This window comes from Haliotis rubra, unplaced genomic scaffold (assembly GCF_003918875.1).
Source record: "Haliotis rubra isolate DU_JTF1 unplaced genomic scaffold, ASM391887v1 Scf1437, whole genome shotgun sequence".
Classification (NCBI taxonomy): Eukaryota; Metazoa; Mollusca; class Gastropoda; order Lepetellida; family Haliotidae; genus Haliotis; species Haliotis rubra.
This window is the reverse complement of record NW_025765378.1, coordinates 165,346-185,427: the sequence shown is the minus strand read 5'-3', so window position 1 is coordinate 185,427 and position 20,082 is coordinate 165,346. Positions and strand designations below refer to the sequence as shown.

Below are 20,082 nucleotides of genomic sequence, written 5' to 3'. Positions count from 1 at the left end.
GCCTCTCTACTAGCTAGAGTATACTAGCTCACTTCTACACCTACATCATCTGCTGTCTGCCTCTCTACTAGCTAGAGTATACTAGCTCACTTCTACACCTACATCATCTGCTGTCTGCCTCTCTACTAGCTAGAGTATACTAGCTCACTTCTACACCTACATCATCTGCTGTCTGCCTCTCTACTAGCTAGAGTATACTAGCTCACTTCTACACCTACATCATCTGCTGTCTGCCTCTCTACTAGCTAGAGTATACTAGCTCACTTCTACACCTACATCATCTGCTGTCTGCCTCTCTACTAGCTAGAGTATACTAGCTCACTTCTACACCTACATCATCTGCTGTCTGCCTCTCTACTAGCTAGAGTATACTAGCTCACTTCTACACCTACATCATCTGCTGTCTGCCTCTCTACTAGCTAGAGTATACTAGCTCACTTCTACACCTACATCATCTGCTGTCTGCCTCTCTACTAGCTAGAGCTATACAACTGCCTCTCTACTTCTACACCTTCTACATCATCATCTGTCTGTCTCTCTACTAGCTAGAGTATACTTAGCTCACTTCTACACCTACATCATCTGCTGTCTGCCTCTCTACTAGCTAGAGTATACTAGCTCACTTCTACACCTACATCATCTGCTGTCTGCCTCTACTACTAGAGTATACTAGCTCACTTTCTACACCTACATCATCTGCTGTCTGCTCTATACTAGCTCAGCTCACTCTACACCTACATCATCTGCTGTCTGCCTCTCTACTACCTAGAGTATACTAGCTCACTTCTACACCTACATCATCTGCTGTCTGCCTCTCTACTAGCTAGAGTATACTAGCTCACTTCTACACCTACATCATCTGCTGTCTGTCTCCCTACTAGCTAGAGTATTCCCATCACGAAATATTCTTATAAGTTTCTTATAAGATTCTTATAAGATTCTTATAAGTTTCTTATAAGATTCTTATAGAGTTTCTTATAAGATTCTTATAAGTTTCATAAGTTTCTTATAAGATTCTTATAAGTTTTTATAAGAAACTTATAAGAATTTTGTATGTGAAATGTAGATAAGAACTTATAAGATTCTTATAAGATTCTTATATGTTTCTTATAAGATTCTTATATGTTTCTTATATGTTTCTTATAAGATTCTATATAAATGAATGTTATAAGAAACTTAGAAGATACTTATAAGAATCTTATAAGAAACTTATAAAGATTCTATATAAGATTCTCATGTGATATTCAACCAGTACCAACCATAGTTACAGCTGCTGATGACCAAGTTTCACAGCAACGCTAAAGTTACACTGGCATTGCAGGCTTTCTCCTGCAATAACACTTGAAAGCGGCATTAAACACCAAAAATGAGGGTTTACCTCACCTCAAATGTTCAATAAAAAATGTCTGACAGGTTCTGGAAGTCAAAGTTATTATTGTAAAATCCATCTGTAAATGATCATTTTCTTGTTATACTACCTTCGTGATGTCACACAATATTATTAGAAACAAAAGCTCTCTTCAGTTGGCCATGTGAGCAAGAGCAATATTGATTCAACAAACAAAATTCAACATACAGGCATTAGACATATTATTCATCTTTAATTAGATCACAACAAACAAGTGTATTTATTGTGAAACATTTCAAACATGAGGATTTCAATGCATTGCGTTCTTTGAGCTAATGCTTTACACAGATATAGTTTTTACTGGCCTTTATCTGGTGCCCTGCAACCTGTATCAGTCAGAGGTCAGTAGTGATCACACGGTTCCTGTTCTTTTTCCGTGAGTCCGCACACTGGCAGTTGATGATTTGAACCAATTCTCTCTCGGTTGTCTTCGGGCTCTTTGATAACACAAACCCTGTAATGAAAAGATTGATTAAAATCAGTTTAACTTAGCTGTATTATGTTGCACAATATTGACAATGTTTGTATCAACAGTGTTACAATATCTCATTTGATAACTGGTGCAAAGTAGCTTGAAATGTAGAACTGTTTAAAAAGATTTTTATCTATGTATAAATGATGTGGTACAAACAATTTATAACTGAGTAGAACACACACTGCTCAAAGGTACATTGAAGAATTTAGTTTGCTTTACCTTCCTTATATGAATATATTTAAATATCCATTGTAACTTTTATTACAATTGTTTATATTTCATTGCTGTGGACCTTTTACACAAACTTGCATAACACAATAATTGTATATAAATACAATGTATAGAGATGTTCAATTCTATATTTCCATATGGTTTTACACTTTTTGGGCTAAATTTTGCAAGGTCTTTAATAGAATTACCCTTTATTGCTGCCACTATCATTTGTTGTAGCAAGCAGCCTTCGTCCCCTTCCCTTCTGCCGATGATTCTCACAAGCTCCTGGTCAGAAAAAATGCATGAAGCAAATTTCTGACCAGCTTGGAAGTCGATCCCACTGGCAGAAGAAAGGCATGGCGATCTAGGACTATTTTCTTCACCATTACCCCTCCGCCAAGGGTCAACAAGGTCAGCCCACATGATAGTGATGACGGAGTGGTTGCCTGGGGTGACACAGGTGACAGTGATGGGAAAGGCGGTGGTGGGGCTGGTGGACTCGCTAAGCCTGGATTTGATGGGAGGGAGAAAGCAGAAGGTCGAGGAATATATAATGATTTGGTTGGCTCATGAGCAGTGTTTCTGCGGCTTCTATGACTGGACATAATTCTGCCAGTTGACTAATAAAGTTTGAACACCTTCTGACCCTCAGAGAGGATGCCAGAGCACCATTGCATGGGCATGGAATTGTCTTTGGCTGTTCAAGTCTCATAGCAAAGGTTGGCTTTCATGGCAAAGAGTTCTTCATCCTTGTCCTTTAGTAACTGCTCCTTTTCCTTTAGTAACAGCTCCTTCTCCTTTATGATTTCTTCCTTCTCCTTGATGACATTATCTTTCTCCTCAAGGCTCAGCTTCAGCTCCTCCACCTCATCACACTGTCTCCATGGCCGGTACTGCACCAGCCAGGAGCTCCTCCACCATCTTCTCCTGGGCTCTAATCTGGGCCTTCTTCTCAGCTGCCTTTGTAGTCTTGGGTTCTTTTTCTGAAATATGATTTTAAAATTTCAGTATATCTTTAAAAGCTAATAAAGTCAATATAATTTTAACAATAAAAAAATACTTGAATTATTTCATACAAAACATCATTATCTCTTCCTTATCATCAAAACTTCTTTACTTTGAAAGCTGGTCTTGCAGTCAATTATATTTGTGATGAGTAAAAACAGTTTTAAATTTGTTTTATGACAAGGATTCAAATTACTTGTTTTCATCCATGTTTACTTGCCACAGGCCCTGATGGATTTTATACACTTGCCCATAAGAACTTTAGAAGTAATTGTCAGTAAAATTACATTAATTTCCAACATATATAATGTAGCGTAATGTTGTAAACTTGTCATAAAGATTACGTCACTCTTTGATTTGTTACTTGAGGGAAAGTTGACATAGTAGTTTTGAGTAGGGTGAAATCAATATTGATTGCTTGAAATCCTCATCAAGTTTTGCTTATGAATAGTTACTTTGAAGTTTTATATGCACACTCTAGTTAAAAATCTTTAATATCTAGTCCACAGCAGATCAAATTAGACTTCATGAAGTGAGATACCTATTTGGGTTTTGTCAAGCTGATTTATGTCATATGCTGTTACCAGCCAATATTATCTTAATCTATCCTCCCTAAAGCCAAGCCTGCAATGTTGGCATTATGGGTTATTTCACGAGCATGCTAGACACCGGCAAGATGGGACAACTTCACCGCATATGACAGGCGTGTAAAGTAACATGTCTTGAAGTATTGGGCATGTTTTGAACTAAGAATTGAAATCTACAATTAACAAATCCTTTATCAACTTCATCTTTTCTGAGATTGTGTCCTTTTAAAGTATTGCATACCTTTGTGGAGTTCTGTAGCTTTGTCCAGGGTTGTGAGTTCCTTTTTTTGGGTTCTGATTCAGCATCAGCTTTCTTTTTCCTGCTTCTTATCAGGATAGGCTACCTTTCAGTAGAGGTTACCTGCTTGCAGCTTCTTCCTTGTCAGCTGAAAGGACAAAACAAACTCCAATGCAGATGCGATGTCATAGAAAACAAATTTCAATTGATATAAACACTTGGACTTGAATAGACTCATCTTCTACCGTTGCGGCCTAGGCTAAGACTAGACTAGCCTTATTGCTATGGTTTTATGCTCCTGAGGATGTAATTTTTTGATTACATACTGAAACAAATGATAATCTATAATGCATATCTTACAAAATGATCAATAATTATTTTCACTGTGATTTTGATTTTTCTCCTAAAATTGTAAAGTTTACAAGCTAATCAAGGATTAATTATAAACTATGATACTACATACTATTGCAACACATAGTTGGTAAATTATAATTGGTGGGGTAGTACTGTTATGCGACTGAAATCTTATTACTAAAATGAAGATACTGCTGTGTTAAACATTTATGGAAATATTGCACTATGGTAATACCACTGCACATATGATAATAGAAAGTTTCCTATTTCTGGCCAGCGTCTAATGAAAAGAAATATTAGTACTGCCATTAGAATGCCTTGATACTTTATCAGCAGGATTTGAGTTATAAAGATGTAGAAACGTCAACAAGCTGTCAATTGAATTCACTTGATTCTCTTTGACACGTAATAAACAGGGATACTAAATTGACACTTTCATGGAAATACCATTTTTAGTATACTAGTGAACAATTTTGAGTATCAAACTTGCTCACTTTCGTTGGAAGTATTTACCTATTAGATTTAAGCACATTTGAGATAGTAATGATATGAAATTTAACACAGCTGTCAACAGAAGCTACTATTTGTGTATCATTCAAGATACCATGATATGTAACACATCGTTGAAATCTGGCATCAATGATCCAATGCTTTTAGAGACGTTACATTTTCACATAGTCAAACACAATACATCTAATTTATAAACCTACCATGGGAGTTGAAATGAGACCCAGGAAAAGCTGATCCTAAATTACTACCATTACAATCAAATTGCAGTAATCAAACCTCAAAATGGAAATATACAGTAAATTGAGGAGTTCTGGGGCAGCTCTCACTTAAATCATTAAGGTTTTTTTTTTTATACTTACATCCTAGAAAGTCTTGGCCTTGTACGACAACGTCAACCATGGCCATACGTGGTCTCCTTTCCGCATGGTAGCTTCCTCTTGAAGAGTCAGCCTGCCCGCATCTCTTCATCCTCCACCTCTGTTCCTTGAGAACCACTCAGCTTTGGCCATCGAATCTCTCCTAACTAGATGAAACAGAGTTTATTCCATCAGTAAATGTATATTATATGTTGCAACACAATCATAAAATGCAAAATCAATATTACTGTAATAACAATTAGAAATACTACTATAATGTCTGTCAAATATATATATAATTTTAATTAAGTCCAATATGTTATCACTATAGTATTATAATAGTGTTTGTAATAAATTACAATTGAGTGTCTTATAATGTATTAAGTCAATCACAAATATCAAATCTGAGTAACACTGATTTGCTACTAAACACAGTGATCCCGCAGCAAATAATAACTGTGTTGAGAAATTATTAATTCAAAACAATTCATTAGACAGATTTAACAATTGTTTGAAGAGATGAACTTCTCGAGGCGACTAATGTGAAATCGCCGAGACTCGTGGATTGGCATTTTACGGTGGGGCCAGTGAATCAAGACTTTCACATTAGCTGTAAGTCTAATTTATAAGGTTTTAAACAATTATGTCAATGAAATCGTCCTGGATATATTTAAAAATACGGGACTGCAGTGTAGAGACGGCAGGAATTGAAACATTAGTGAATCATCGCCACCTACTAAATTGTTAGATTTTAAATTTCAAACCATAAGTGTTACATGGTTAGTTGACGTCACTGGAACAGATACTCAGAATCACGTCTTCATAGTACTTTCGTCATATCAAGATACGTCTTTGGTCATTAATTCAACAAACCTCAGATGTTTTATCCTCGATACTTACACTTTCATCGAAGTGGTAGGTTCCTAACAGCACGACGTCGAGCTTCCTTTGCCATTTCACTTCAAATTGCTGCCCAAATCGGGAATCAAGAATGGTAAATGAAGTAACAAATCATGAGTCGTTGACAAAGGAGAAATGAAAATTACAGGAATCAAGAATGGTAAAATGCTGTGACAAAATCAGCTGAGTCGTTGACAATGGAGAAATGAAAATTGCCGCCAGCTGGGCATTTGGTTACTTCCATATAGAATCGTCAGTAATGTTCAGGAATCGGAACCGGTAACCTTATGGTTCATGTTTTATACCAAGCTGCAATGATGGATTGTTTCATTTATTCCATTTATCTTTTCACTTAATTATTTCATTTTAAAATCGATGATTACGATTATCGTGGGTGTTGGAAATATCTGTACTATTTAATTCAGTATTTCCAGACCCGTTTTGTACGATTAAATTTAGAAATCAACTGTTGCATTCGATTCCAGAACTTCATTTTGGAATTCCATTTTGGCGCATGCGTGCGGAAACGGAAGCACACCAATGAACGAAAGGGACCGATTCAAGTTGAGTAGAGAAATGGTCGGCTTTAGGTTCAAAGAGAAAATAGCCCTTAAAAGGTAAGGGCTGGCTGGAAATAGCTTTATTTTATTGCAGCAATAATCCGTTTTAAACCGCACATTAAAATTTATAGCATACATATATATATTGATGTCATTTTAGCAGAAAACATCACGACGGACATGCAATTTTAAAATGAAAAAGACCCAGTCAGATGAATCTAAATCGTCCATTAACGGTTTATTACATAGTACATGTTTACTTTACGGGTTAGTAATGGTGAAATGGAAACAAGATCTGGTGCCGTTTTACCACATTCTGGTTGGGTTTCACTTTGAATATTACAACTTTCGTAAAGGTTTGAACATATTAAGCGCATTGACTCATTGGTACCCTTTGAATGATTTAGTGAACGGAGGTTTGCGCTCGGTTTTTGAACGTGTAGTTGGTACTGATTGGGGTTCGTACCGATGACGACAGGCGAGAACATGGCGAGTCGAATGGAACTTGCGCTAACGGCGCAGGGTTTAGATGGAACTTACCGGCATGGAATGAGTCACGAAGCACGGTAGAAACAGCACATAGAAAGCAAGCTGCGAGGATGAAGTGACCAAATTGCGGTGAAGTAATTATGGGAAAAAACCATCAAAATCAAATTGAAAGAATATTATTGTTGATTTACAGTTTATTCTTCTAACATATGTTTTATTGTATGCTGCAGATTATTCTCAAAGGTTGAATTATATTGATAGTTTCAAGAAACATCACTTGAGATGGCAGACCCACCAAGAAAAGAGTCGGTATCTTACAGATATATCAGGGGCACACTGGAAAGAGGGTGTCCCACCAAGTTCTAAAAGAGCATTCATGAAGGATTACAACAAAGTTCGACACTCATTTGCCTAGCTCTTCTGATGTTGTTGATAACACAAGAGCCAGCAAACGGGGACTGAATCAGTGTTATTTGAAGAGATGAGGAGAGTCATCAGTATCAGTCTACAGATGATGATATGAATGTTCTTCTACACCATTACGTAACAAGTGAAGGTGAAGGTGGTATTGGAGGAACAGCTCCGTTGCAGCATGATTCAACATCAGGACAACAGTCACGTAATGCTAGATGAAATTACGAAGCAAGATTCGGGATTTTCAAGAATGAAACATGGAGTCTGAATTCAGAGCTTTATTTCAATCTTCAACTTGTCCAAGAAATTTGAGAAATCTGATGTTGAGGAAAAAGGGAAGTACTAGGATTTGAAGTAGTCAACATTTTGAAAAAATAATTTTTAATGAGTTAGATCTTTTATTTCAGTCCTTATTCAGTCTAGATAAGTTGGTATTTCTTAAAGGAATACAGGCTGGCAGATATTAACTTTTGGGTCATTGAGTTGTGCTCCCCTTGTGTTCATCTCAGTTGGGTATCCTAATTTTCCTTTGAGTAACCAAATAACTTGCTTAGTGTACTCACCTCCTCCAAATCTACATTTGGGTATTTTGCCATTTTCCATTAATTTTTTAAAATATGGATTTAAATGTTAGTGTTTGTGAATTAACGCTGATGTGTAATATGAGAAGCGATAAAGAAAGACTGCAAGTTATCAGTTCATGTCCTACAATAGAACCTCTCCGTATACTTCAGTTATTTTATCTATCCACACGTGCTTGGCTTCACGATTGCGGGCGTGCAGTATTATGCATTGTAAGATCACATTTATTAATTATTTACAAAGAGCTTCAAGCGTGCCAGCCATGCAATAGACTTAATAGGTGGGTTTTCAAATTTGCAATGTTTTGCAGCACAATTTACATGAATCGCCCGGCTTATCTGTACCTCCTGGGTATACTTGCTCACTAAAGTAGAGTTTATTGGGGCTTACTGAGTTTCCCTATTTATGCAATAACAGATTTAATATTCATGCATTTTACTGTTCGAAGTATGTCAAATTATGATGTCATCTTTACAATGGTATGACATCACTATCCTCGTCGGTCATTGCTAGGTGATGCAGCAACAATATTGTTAGTAATTTTGAAATTGATGAAAGTGGATAAGATTTAGAAAACCTTCTGATTTCCAACACTGGAAACATTTATAAGAAGAATACTTTTGGGTTTTAAGAGTGGAACTATCTTACCTCTCCTTTTGTACGATGGGTACAAAGGCCCTGCGCCACTGATAAACAATAATAGATTACAAATAAATTGTTAAAGAGAAAGAGATATACACTGAGACACCAAAAGTCACCTCAATATATTGCATTCCATTACAAATATCCTTAGTTTCCAATTGAAAGTCTCTCTTTTATATCCTGATCTTGTTTTTTCAGGTGAAGTGATGATGACATGCAAGAAATCATTATTCTGGAGGATGAAGCTTTCATTCAACATGTTCAAGCGATGAATTTGGTTTGTTATTGATGAACTGTCTGAAGAGGATTGCCAAAACAGTGAAGATGAGGATTTTATAGCAGAGTCTGATTCCCGTAAAGCTGCTGAAGGGTTACACAGACCGGCACTATCTGTCAGCATACTACTGATTCTGGCCTTTTACAACCGGCATTCTCTTACATCGGATGGGATAGCTGAGTTTGTTTGCATCTGCTTCACTTGCACTGTACAGCGGGACGCACTGTCTGCCAACTTCGGCTATATGCTTTTAAAGAATATTTTACCACAATGTTGACCATCCACTGATTTACCACAGAAATTACTGTTCATTTTTGTTTGCTTGTTGTTAGAACATCAAAGAATGTGGACACCTGCCAGAATCCGCTATGTTTTGAAGAAACTAAATGAAGAAGGAAGTGAAGTGTCTGGCTTCATTGAAATTCCGATAGAATCCTCAACTACAATCAATGTTCAAAGCGCCAGGGTTCATCACTTTGGTTTATTACATAAAATCAAGTAGCAAAGGGAATGAAGAGGCAGTTGAAGATATCTGTGATGGTTTACAATACAAGAAATTAAGTTGCCGGCCGGGATCCACAAGTCAATTAATATGATTTGAGCCGGTGACTTTTAATACAGATGGTGCCTAAAGCCACGTTTAGAAGTTCCAAAACCAACTTATGGCCCAATTTTACCTAATGATAAATGGACTACCTTATGCAGAGGAAGGAGATACCCGAGGAAAATATGGTTTTAGCTGGGTTTGGGAATGTGGTAGCCTAAAAAAGAAACCATCTATGACAAGGATTTCCTAGCAACACCTTTTATAGAAAACGATACAAAGATTTGGAAAAGTTTGCGTAGTACAGCTTTTAGATGGAGCAGTTAGAGTAATAAAGAAATATATTGATAGAAGTACCTGTAGTCTTCCTGCTAGAGCATGTGTTTGTGCCATGAATCAGTTACAATGGACAGTCGTCATGTGTGAAAGTGTCTTCAAACAGGAAGAGTTGTGAAAGTAGGAAAAGGCCATACAAGAGTCTTCCCTCAAACGCGGAATGTTTGGATGGACCAATAGATCAGCGAGGAACAACTCAGTGACTAGGGATGCTCTTGATGCTGTCGATTGAAGGTGCCAGTAAATGGCATCAAAGGGCCCCTCATGGTTTTCTTACCTCACATTTTCAGTTTGTACATGGAACTGGCATTGATTATATGCAGTGTACTTCTTAAAAATTATAGCTTATGCATTCACTGTGGTTTGCAAGTAAGCATAATGCTCAAGTATTTAGTGTTGCTGGTTTGATTGATAAAGTTAACCGGCGGCTGCTCCAAATAAAACCTCCCAACTACATGTCAAGATTGCCAAGATCTTTGATGGACTCTGATTACTGGAAGGCATCGAGATGGAAATACTGGATGTTATATTATGCTCCAGCAGTCATGCATGATATTCTTATGCCAGAGTACTACAGACATTTTTGTTTTATCAGAAGTATTTTCTTACTATTGCAGGATTCCATCAAACCTTCAGATATCCATACAGCGAGATACTGTTAGCTAGATTTGTTGCAATGTTTCCAGTGATGTATGGGGAATCAAATGTGGCTCTTAATGTACACCAACTACTGCACTTGCCTGATAATGTTCTGAATTTAGGTCCTCTGTGGTGCTTTTCATGCTTTCCCTTTGAAGATGCAAATGGTTTTCCATTGAAGCTATTTAATGGAACTCAGCATAAACCAGATAAACAGATAGCTCATGCTGTTGCAGTCATGCAGAAAATGCCTGAGTTGATTCCTGCCATAGAAAGAACAGTGTGGCATATGATCTCTACTGTAGGTTGAAAAACAAATCAAAATACAAAGGTGATTATGATGTTGGATGCGCAGGTTTATCTCATTGGAGCAACAAGGGAATTCCTAAACCAGTTGTCACCAGAGTATGATCATGCTGTGAAGGGAAAAGAGTTTCTGGTCCTTTTTGAAAAGCTAGTGACTTTTAAAGGGGTCAAAGTCGATGGAGATGTTTACTTCTCAGAGGCATACAAAGCGTGTACTTTTTAAGAAATAGTTGTACTGTGCTATATGCAAGTGATTCATCACATATGTATGGCATAATGAAACTTTCATGCGAGTTTCTCCCGTGTGTCAGTGTCAGGAATTCAGCAGTTGTGTCTGTGTGACAAGAAACTTTGCCATGATTAGGTGCTTGGAAGTGAGTGAGTAACTTCATGGAAGTCAAATACATTAGGGAAGTGAGGTCCACTAATGACAAAGAAAATAACTGCTGTGGATCTGAATGCTTTGAAGCGGAAGTGTGTCTTTATCAAGGTTCCACGATTCTGATGCTGTTTTTCTCTGTAATGTACCAAATGTTTTGGAAAAGATTGAGGTTGTTGTTACGATCAGTTAAGAATCATTTTTGTTGTGCTTTTGAGATGTAAATGTATTTTTTTCCCTGTTTTTAGAATATTTTTAAAGGTTACATGCAGCCAAAAGCAAATATGAATTAAATCACAATTATCATTTATTCATGACTTATTATACATTTCTGAGACAAGCAAAATTATAAAAGCATATAATCGCAAATCAAAAGTGCAACATATGTTGGTAGTTGGGTTTACACCAATAGAAATTCATCGAGTAAAAGCGAAGCAACTGGGATACAGATGGGGCTTAAGCCTTGGGTGTATGGCAGAGATTTTCATTAAGCTGGTTCATTTGCCGTCACGTGCAGGTGTGTGTATATATAGAAATGTTGGGTTCTTTAAATACATGCTGATTTTCTGCATTTTGCATTTGATTCAATCAACAAAAACTGAGATGGTGACTATTGCGTTTGCTTTTGAGCTGCTTAACGTTTGTCCAAGTACAAAGTAGGACTTGGAAACTGATAATCTGAGTTTGCACGGTTTCCGTCCGATCTGTTCATCCAGAGACAAATGGATGCAGTTTTGTTTGCAATCAGCAAACATCATAACATGTTGATGTACAAGTATCACATCTGCCTGTCCCCTTGTAATTACATAATGTGACAGAGACAGAACATTTATGGTGTATAACCTGATAAGTGCATATTGTCATTAGCAGACATTGAGTTTTGTCTGTGACAGATGCTGCTTATCACAATCAACATATGTTGTTTTCTATGTTTCCATATACTGAGTACATGAATTGAAACATTGCAGTTTTGAAGCTGAGCATTTTTAACGATGATATTAGTATTTCTAATGCACTTTACTTTCTTGAAAACTAATGGTTTTGTAAATCTGCCAACCAACCCCAAAAGCATGATGTGAAAAGTATGGAACCAGTGTATTTTTATTACTGCAGATCCAAGATGCTTGTAATCACAAGAAACATCTTTTGTTCTCTAACTTTGACTAGAGTGATAATCCTTGAAAGCATTACTTGCTGGGTGACCATCTAGTGAATAAACCAATGTTCCAGGCATCCTGGTTCCAAGCCATGCAAATCTAATCACTTTGCCTTGGCCTTGGCATAGCTATTGAAACCACTTTTACCCCAAGCTGGGGTGAAATTAGTGAATCGTTTGAACTCCGATTTTTCGCGGTATTTTTTCATCACATTTTTTTCAACTTTATAAGTTGAATTTGCATTTTGATGATTGGTAACTGTAAGTCCATACCAAGGTATCAGAATCTGCAAAGTTGTGTTTTGCATTGCATGAGACCTTTAACAATTTGTTTAAAATATCTTCCAAAATATTTTTGTAATTTCAGCATAGTAAACCTCTCTTTTTTTAGTTGTACAATGGAAAAACTGTGTCTTTTATTTTCAATACTCCATAAATTCCATTTTTTGTTTTTTATGGCAATAAACTCTATTTGTGATTGAAATAATTTGTAAAGTATGTATTTTGAATGTAACTGCCAAACCCTTGAAAATTGTAGAAATATGTAGATTTGGAAGAACAAATTTTATCAATGATGTTATGTTTCATGTATGTTATGTTTATTGTAGATATCCACTCATATCAGAGAATAAATTTTGTAAAAATGAACATTTTAACTTCTTATAAGTTTCTCATACAAAATAAGAAAAGATGAAAAGTTCTTATAAGAAATTTTTTGTCACTAAGAAATATATAAGATTAAATTATAAGAAACACCATTATAATTTCTTATAAGTTTCTTATTCCTAATTATTTCTTATAAGAATCTTATAAGAATTCATCTTCTTATAAGAATCTTATAAGATTCTTATAAGAATCTTATAAGATCTTATAAAGGTAAAACCCGTCTGGTACTAGCTCACTTCTACACCTACATCATCTGCTGTCTACCTCTCCTGAGCCAGAGTATACTAGCTCACTTCTACACCTACATCATCTGCTGTCTGCCTCTCTACTAGCTAGAGTATACTAGCTCACTTCTACACCTACATCATCTGCTGTCTGCCTCTCTACTAGCTAGAGTATACTAGCTCACTTCTACACCTACATCATCTGCTGTCTACCTCTCTACTAGCTAGAGTATACTAGCTCACTTCTACACCTACATCATCAGCAGTTGCTGGATTACCGAGTACATTACATTGTTTCATTCTGAGAATGTCTGTCAAACACACACATCATACAGACATCATGCAGACATCACACACATCATGCAGACATCACACACATCATACAGACATCACACCTCATGCAGACATCACACACATCATACAGACATCACACATATCATGCAGACATCACACACACATGCAGACATCACACACATCATACAGACATCACACACATTATGCAGAGATCACACACATGCTGACATCACACACATCATGCAGACATCACACACATGCACACATATCATACACATCACACACATCATGCAGAAGTCACACATGCAGACATTACACACCCAGAGATCATGCAGATGTCACACAGAGACATCATGCAGACATCACACAGATGCATCACACAAATCATGCAGAACTCACACATCACACAGACATTACACACAGATCATGCAGATATCACACACAGACATCATGCAAACATCACACAGATGCATCACACAAATCATGCAGACATCACAAACACCTCACACACATGCAGATATCACGCAAACATCACACACACATCGTGGAGACATCACACGCATACACACACATCACACAGATGATGATGTGTGTGTGATGCCAAAGTGAAAGGTGCTTGCATTTTTGGTGTGTGATATCTGCATGATATGTATGTATATGTGTGTACACATTTGTCTGCTGGGGGAACACGCTCCCCATTCCTTCACTGCTGTCACTGTGTTGCTCTATATGACATTGGCTGTTCAAATAATGGAGTAAGTGAAAGAGATTGCTCAGATAAGATGTAAAACAAATAGGCTCCCATTAACATGAAAATAATGGTGAAAAAATGTAAATTAAATGTCATTCAGAATTTGAGATGTTTTTCTCTATGAAGTGCCCCTTTGTGTGAGTGATCTGTAAACTAACAGAGTGATCTGTAAACTAACAGAGTGATCTGTAAACTAACTGTAAAGTCAGAGCTGTCAGATGCCTCTTCTCAGAAGTCTTGTATTAATACTATAAATATATGTTTAGCTTGTGTATGGTTTAAAATCTTATGATGTCAAAAAATTATTTAAAAACATTTTTCTCTTTGCCATGTTTCAGAGAGTCAAAGAAAACATTAAGAATTCTTGAAGGAATGATGTCATCAGGCACTCGATCTGTTACTCCAAAGACTCCAAATACCTCCAGCAAGAAGTTCAAGAAGCTGTCTCTGTAGCAGTATGTGACCCCCAACACTTCCACCCACCCCAATGTCCACATCCAACCCCCACACAGAGGAAGATCACCAGTCTGAGGAGCAACAGGAGACCCCAACACTTCCACCCACCCCAGTGTCCACATCACCCCCCTCTTTCCCCCACACAGAGGAAGATGGCCAGGCTGAGGAGCAACAGGTGACCCCAACACTTCCACCCACCCCAGTGTCCACATCCACCTTTCCCCACACACAGAGGAAGATGGCCAGGCTGAGGAGCAACAGGTGACCCCAACACTTCCACCCACCCCAATGTCCACATCCACCCCCACACAGAGGAAGATCGCCAGCGACAACAGGTGACACCAACACTTCCACCCACCCCAACACTGAAGAACCTGTGTAGCAACATTTGATGCCCAGGATGTTCCTAGACATCTGGACTGACACCATCTTAAGTCGGCTTAAAATATTTGTGTGAAAATAGCAAATATTTCATGTGGCTTAATAATAACTAATGACTGATCATGAGTAGGATCTCATATCTTGACATGATCGAGACACAGCTTTGATGATCAATGTCTATTGGAGAAAGATTTGTTGATTTGTTTGATTATTGTACCTATATTTCTGTAAGTAGATTGTGGAACGTTGGACAACTTACTATACATGTGATAATATAAGCTTGCTGTGATGTTTCAGATTGTATAGATATATCATGGTAATCTATACATTCTAGTTATGCTTTATACAAATATTACCATAGGTATTTCAAGCTATGCCAGGTAATGCAAAATGTCCTGTATATATTTATTGCAACAAATACCAGTCAGGTTGTGATATCAAATCTGTATCAATGTGCTCTTACTTCTGCTCAGATGGTTGCATTTAACATTTAAATAAACTTTAAAGTTTGCTTTATATTTTATGTTTGCTGTTGTAAAAAAATTATAGAGATTGCATCACTCACTCAGTCAGACAAGTCACTCACTGAAAGGAATATTTCCCCTAGTAAAATGCAATTGAAGCACTGCTAAAATCACTGATTTGACATGCTCACTGAGAAGACATTTGGACCAGTTTGTTTTCACTGATTTCTTACCATCTTATCCAGTTGTGTTGAAGCACACACATTACCCAACTTTATATACACACAATGAACACTGAGCCCCTTACACATACATTGATACAACCATCCAACTCCATTCACTGGTAATTGAAGCCTTTGTTGATCTGTGTGAAATAAAATTCATCCCCAGAGTAGACCCTCATCCTATTGTGGGCATCATCTCTGTGTGAAGTAGATGTTCATCTCAGGAGTAGTAGACCTCATCCTATTGCAAGGGCATCATCTCTGTGTGAAGTAGATGTTCATCTCAGGAGTAGACCTCATCTTATTGTGGGCATCATCTCTGTGTGAAGTAGATGTTCATCTCAAGAGTAGACCTCATCTTATTGTGGGCATCAGCTCTGTGTGAAGTAGATGTTCATCTCAGGAGTAGACCTCATCCTATTGTGGGCATCAGCTCTGTGTGAAGTAGATGTTCATCTCAGGAGTAGACCTCATCTTATTGTGGGCATCAGCTCTGTGTGAAGTAGATGTTCATCTCAGGAGTAGACCTCATCCTATTGTGGGCATCAGCTCTGTGTGAAGTAGATGTTCATCTCAGGAGTAGACCTCATCCTATTGCAAGGCATCAGCTCTGTGTGAAGTAGATGTTCATCTCAGGAGTAGACCTCATCTTATTGTGGGCATCAGCTCTGTGTGAAGTAGATGTTCATCTCAGGAGTAGACCTCATCCTATTGTGGGCATCAGCTCTGTGTGAAGTAGATGTTCATCTCAAGGAGTAGACCTCATCTTATTGTGGGCATCAGCTCTGTGTGAAGTAGATGTTCATCTCAAGCATCAGTAGAGATGTTCTCTCAGGAGTAGACCTCATCTTATTGTGGGCATCAGCTCTGTGTGAAGTAGATGTTCATCTCAGGAGTAGACCTCATCCTATTGTGGGCATCAGCTCTGTGTGAAGTATATGTTGATCTGAATAGTTGACCTCATCTTATTGTGGGGCAGGGCATCATCTCTGTGTGAAGTAGATGTTCATCTCAAGAGTAGACCTCATCTTATTGTGGGCATCAGCTCTGTGTGAAGTAGATGTTCATCTCAGGAGTAGACCTCATCTTATTGTGGGCATCAGCTCTGTGTGAAGTAGATGTTCATCTCAAGAGTAGACCTCATCTTATTGTGGGCATCAGCTCTGTGTGAAGTAGATGTTCATCTCAGGAGTAGACCTCATCCTATTGTGGGCATCAGCTCTGTGTGAAGTATATGTTGATCTGAATAGTTGACCTCATCTTATTGTGGGGCAGGGCATCATCTCTGTGTGAAGTAGATGTTCATCTCAAGAGTAGACCTCATCCTATTGTGGGCATCAGCTCTGTGTGAAGTATATGTTGATCTGAATAGTTGACCTCATCTTATTGTGGGGCAGGGCATCAGCTCTGTGTGAAGCATGTGTTGATCTCAAGTGTAGAACTCATCCTTTTGCAGGGCATCAGCTCTGTGTGAAGATGGCAACATCATAGACATAACAGAATCCGACTGCCAACATTGTAAGCATTACCAAATCTGGCTTCTTACATTCTTGGTGTCACAAAATACAGCTTCCAACACTGTTTGTATCACCGAATCCGGAAGCCAACTTTAGAGCCATAACAGAATCCAGCTGCCAACATTGTAGGCTTCAGCGAAATCTAGATTCCAACACTGTAGGCATCAGCGAATCCAGCTGCTAACATCGTAGGCATCACCGAAACCAGCTGTTATCACTGTAGGCATCACCGAATCCAGCTGTTATCACTGTAGGCATCACCAAATCAAGCTGCCAACATTGTAGGCTTCACCAATTCCAGCTGCCAACACTGTAGGCATCAGCCAATCCAGCTGCTAACATTGTAGGCATCACCGAGAACCAGCTGTTATCACTGTAGGCATCACCGAAACCAGCTGTTATCACTGTAGGCATCACCAAATCCAGCTGTTATCACTAGGCATCACCAGAATCAAGCTGCCAACATTGTAGGCTTCACAATTCCAGCCGCCAACACCGTAGGCATCAGCGAATCCAGCTGCTAACATCGTAGGCATCACCGAAACCAGCTGTTATCACTGTAGGCATCACCGAATCCAGCTGTTATCACTGTAGGCATCACCAAATCAAGCTGCCAACATTGTAGGCTTCACCAATTCCAGCTGCCAACACTGTAGGCATTCCTCCATCTGGTGAATGCATACAACTTTGCATTCCAAGTAGGCGGAGACATTAAGTGTTTCCACTGCTTTGACCATTGGTGAGCCCGAGACTAACAAAATTAGCTTCTTAAAAACAAGGTAAATATTCTCACATGGAGCGTATCTGGTTAGAAATCTGAAGCCTTAGAATCCAGAGCATTCATCAGAATGTTTACACCTTTCTTGTTAGAGATGCCGAATGTGTCGGATTTGTGACGTGTTGCCAGTAGTGTATCATCCCTAATGATATCCTTTCTTTTGTCAGCCTTTGCAGTTAAGTCTCTTCCTGATTCGTGTAGGTATAACGCCTAGACACAAGGGGCATCAGCGTATATCTATCATATCTGAATACAAGGGTATTCAGTGCAGATGCATCAAATGCTTGGTCGTTGACGTAAAATGTCTTAATACAAGCATCAGAGTGGATATATGTAGTGCCTAACCATTTTTCTATAACATGTAGACACTGTCCAGAGCCCTTCAGTATGGATGCATCGAGTGCCTGGTCGTTTACGTGATATCTGATACGAGAGTATATCAGTGGAAACATAGAAGAAGAGAGAGTCCATCAGTAGCGATGTATCGGGCACATGTTCGCATATCTATTGTATGTGGATACAAGAGTACATCAGTGGCGATGTATCGAGCACATGGTAGTATATCTATTGTATCTGGATACAAGAGTACATCAGTAGCGATGTATCGAGCACATGGTAGTATATCTATTGTATCTGGATACAAGAGTACATCAGTGGCGATGTATCGAGCACATGGTAGTATATCTATTGTATCTGGATACAAGAGTACATCAGTGGCGATGTATCGAGCACAAGGTAGTATATCTATTGTATCTGGATACAAGAGTACATCAGTAGCGATGTATCGAGCACATGGTAGTATATCTATTGTATCTGGATACAAGAGTACATCAGTGGCGATGTATCGAGCACATGGTAGTATATCTATTGTATCTGGATACAAGAGTACATCAGTGGCGATGTATCGAGCACAAGGTAGTATATCTATTGTATCTGGATACAAGAATTTATCAGTAGCGATGTATCGAGCACACGGTAGTATATCTATTGTATCTGGATACAAGAATACATCAGTGGCGATGTATCATAGAGCACATGGTAGTATATCTATTGTATCTGGATATTACATCATCGAGCACAACGGTATACAAGATACAAGAGTACATCAGTGGCGATGTATCGAGCACATGGTAGTATATCTATTGTATCTGGATCAGTGGCAAGAGGTAGTACATTGTATCAGTGGCTATTGTATCGACACAAGGTATATATCAAGATACAAGAATACATCAGTAGCGATGTATCGAGCACATGGTAGTATATCTATTGTATCTGGATACAAGAGTACATCAGTGGCGATGTATCGAGCACATGGTAGTATATCTATTGTATCTGGATACAAGAGTACATCAGTGGCGATGTATCGAGCACAAGGTAGTATATCTATTGTATCTGGATACAAGAATTTATCAGTAGCGATGTATCGAGCACACGGTAGTATATCTATTGTATCTGGATACAAGAGTACATCAGTGGCGATGTATCGAGCACATGGTAGTATATCTATTGTATCTGGATACAAGAGTACATCAGTGGCGATGTATCGAGCACATAGTATATCATGAGTATATCTCTATTGTATCTGGATACAAGAGTACATCAGTAGCGATGTATCGAGCACAAGGTAGTATATCTATTGTATCTGGATACAAGAGTTTATCAGTGGCGATGTATCGAGCACAAGGTAGTATATCTATTGTATCTGCATCAGTAGCGATGTATCGAGCACATGGTAGTATATCTATTGTATCTGGATACAAGAGTACATCAGTGGCGATGTATCGAGCACATGGTAGTATATCTATTGTATCTGGATACAAGAGTACATCAGTGGCGATGTATCGAGCAAGAGTACATCATGGCGATGTATCGTAGTATATCTATTGTATCTGGATACAAGAGTTTATCAGTAGCGATGTATCGAGCACACAAGGTAGTATATCTATTGTATCTGGAT

At 38.2% G+C, this 20,082-nt stretch overlaps 1 long non-coding RNA gene across 1 annotated transcript; it reads right to left on the bottom strand.

The window, feature by feature from the left end:
- Positions 1–342: 342 nt before the first annotated feature.
- LOC124269293 lies at positions 343–13,462 on the bottom strand. The gene is made up of 3 exons (XR_006896484.1): positions 13,396–13,462; positions 766–850; positions 343–477 (listed from the first exon to the last, which is right to left on the bottom strand). It is a non-coding gene; the product is annotated as an uncharacterized LOC124269293 (long non-coding RNA).
- Between the last annotated feature and the right edge of the window lie 6,620 nt (positions 13,463–20,082).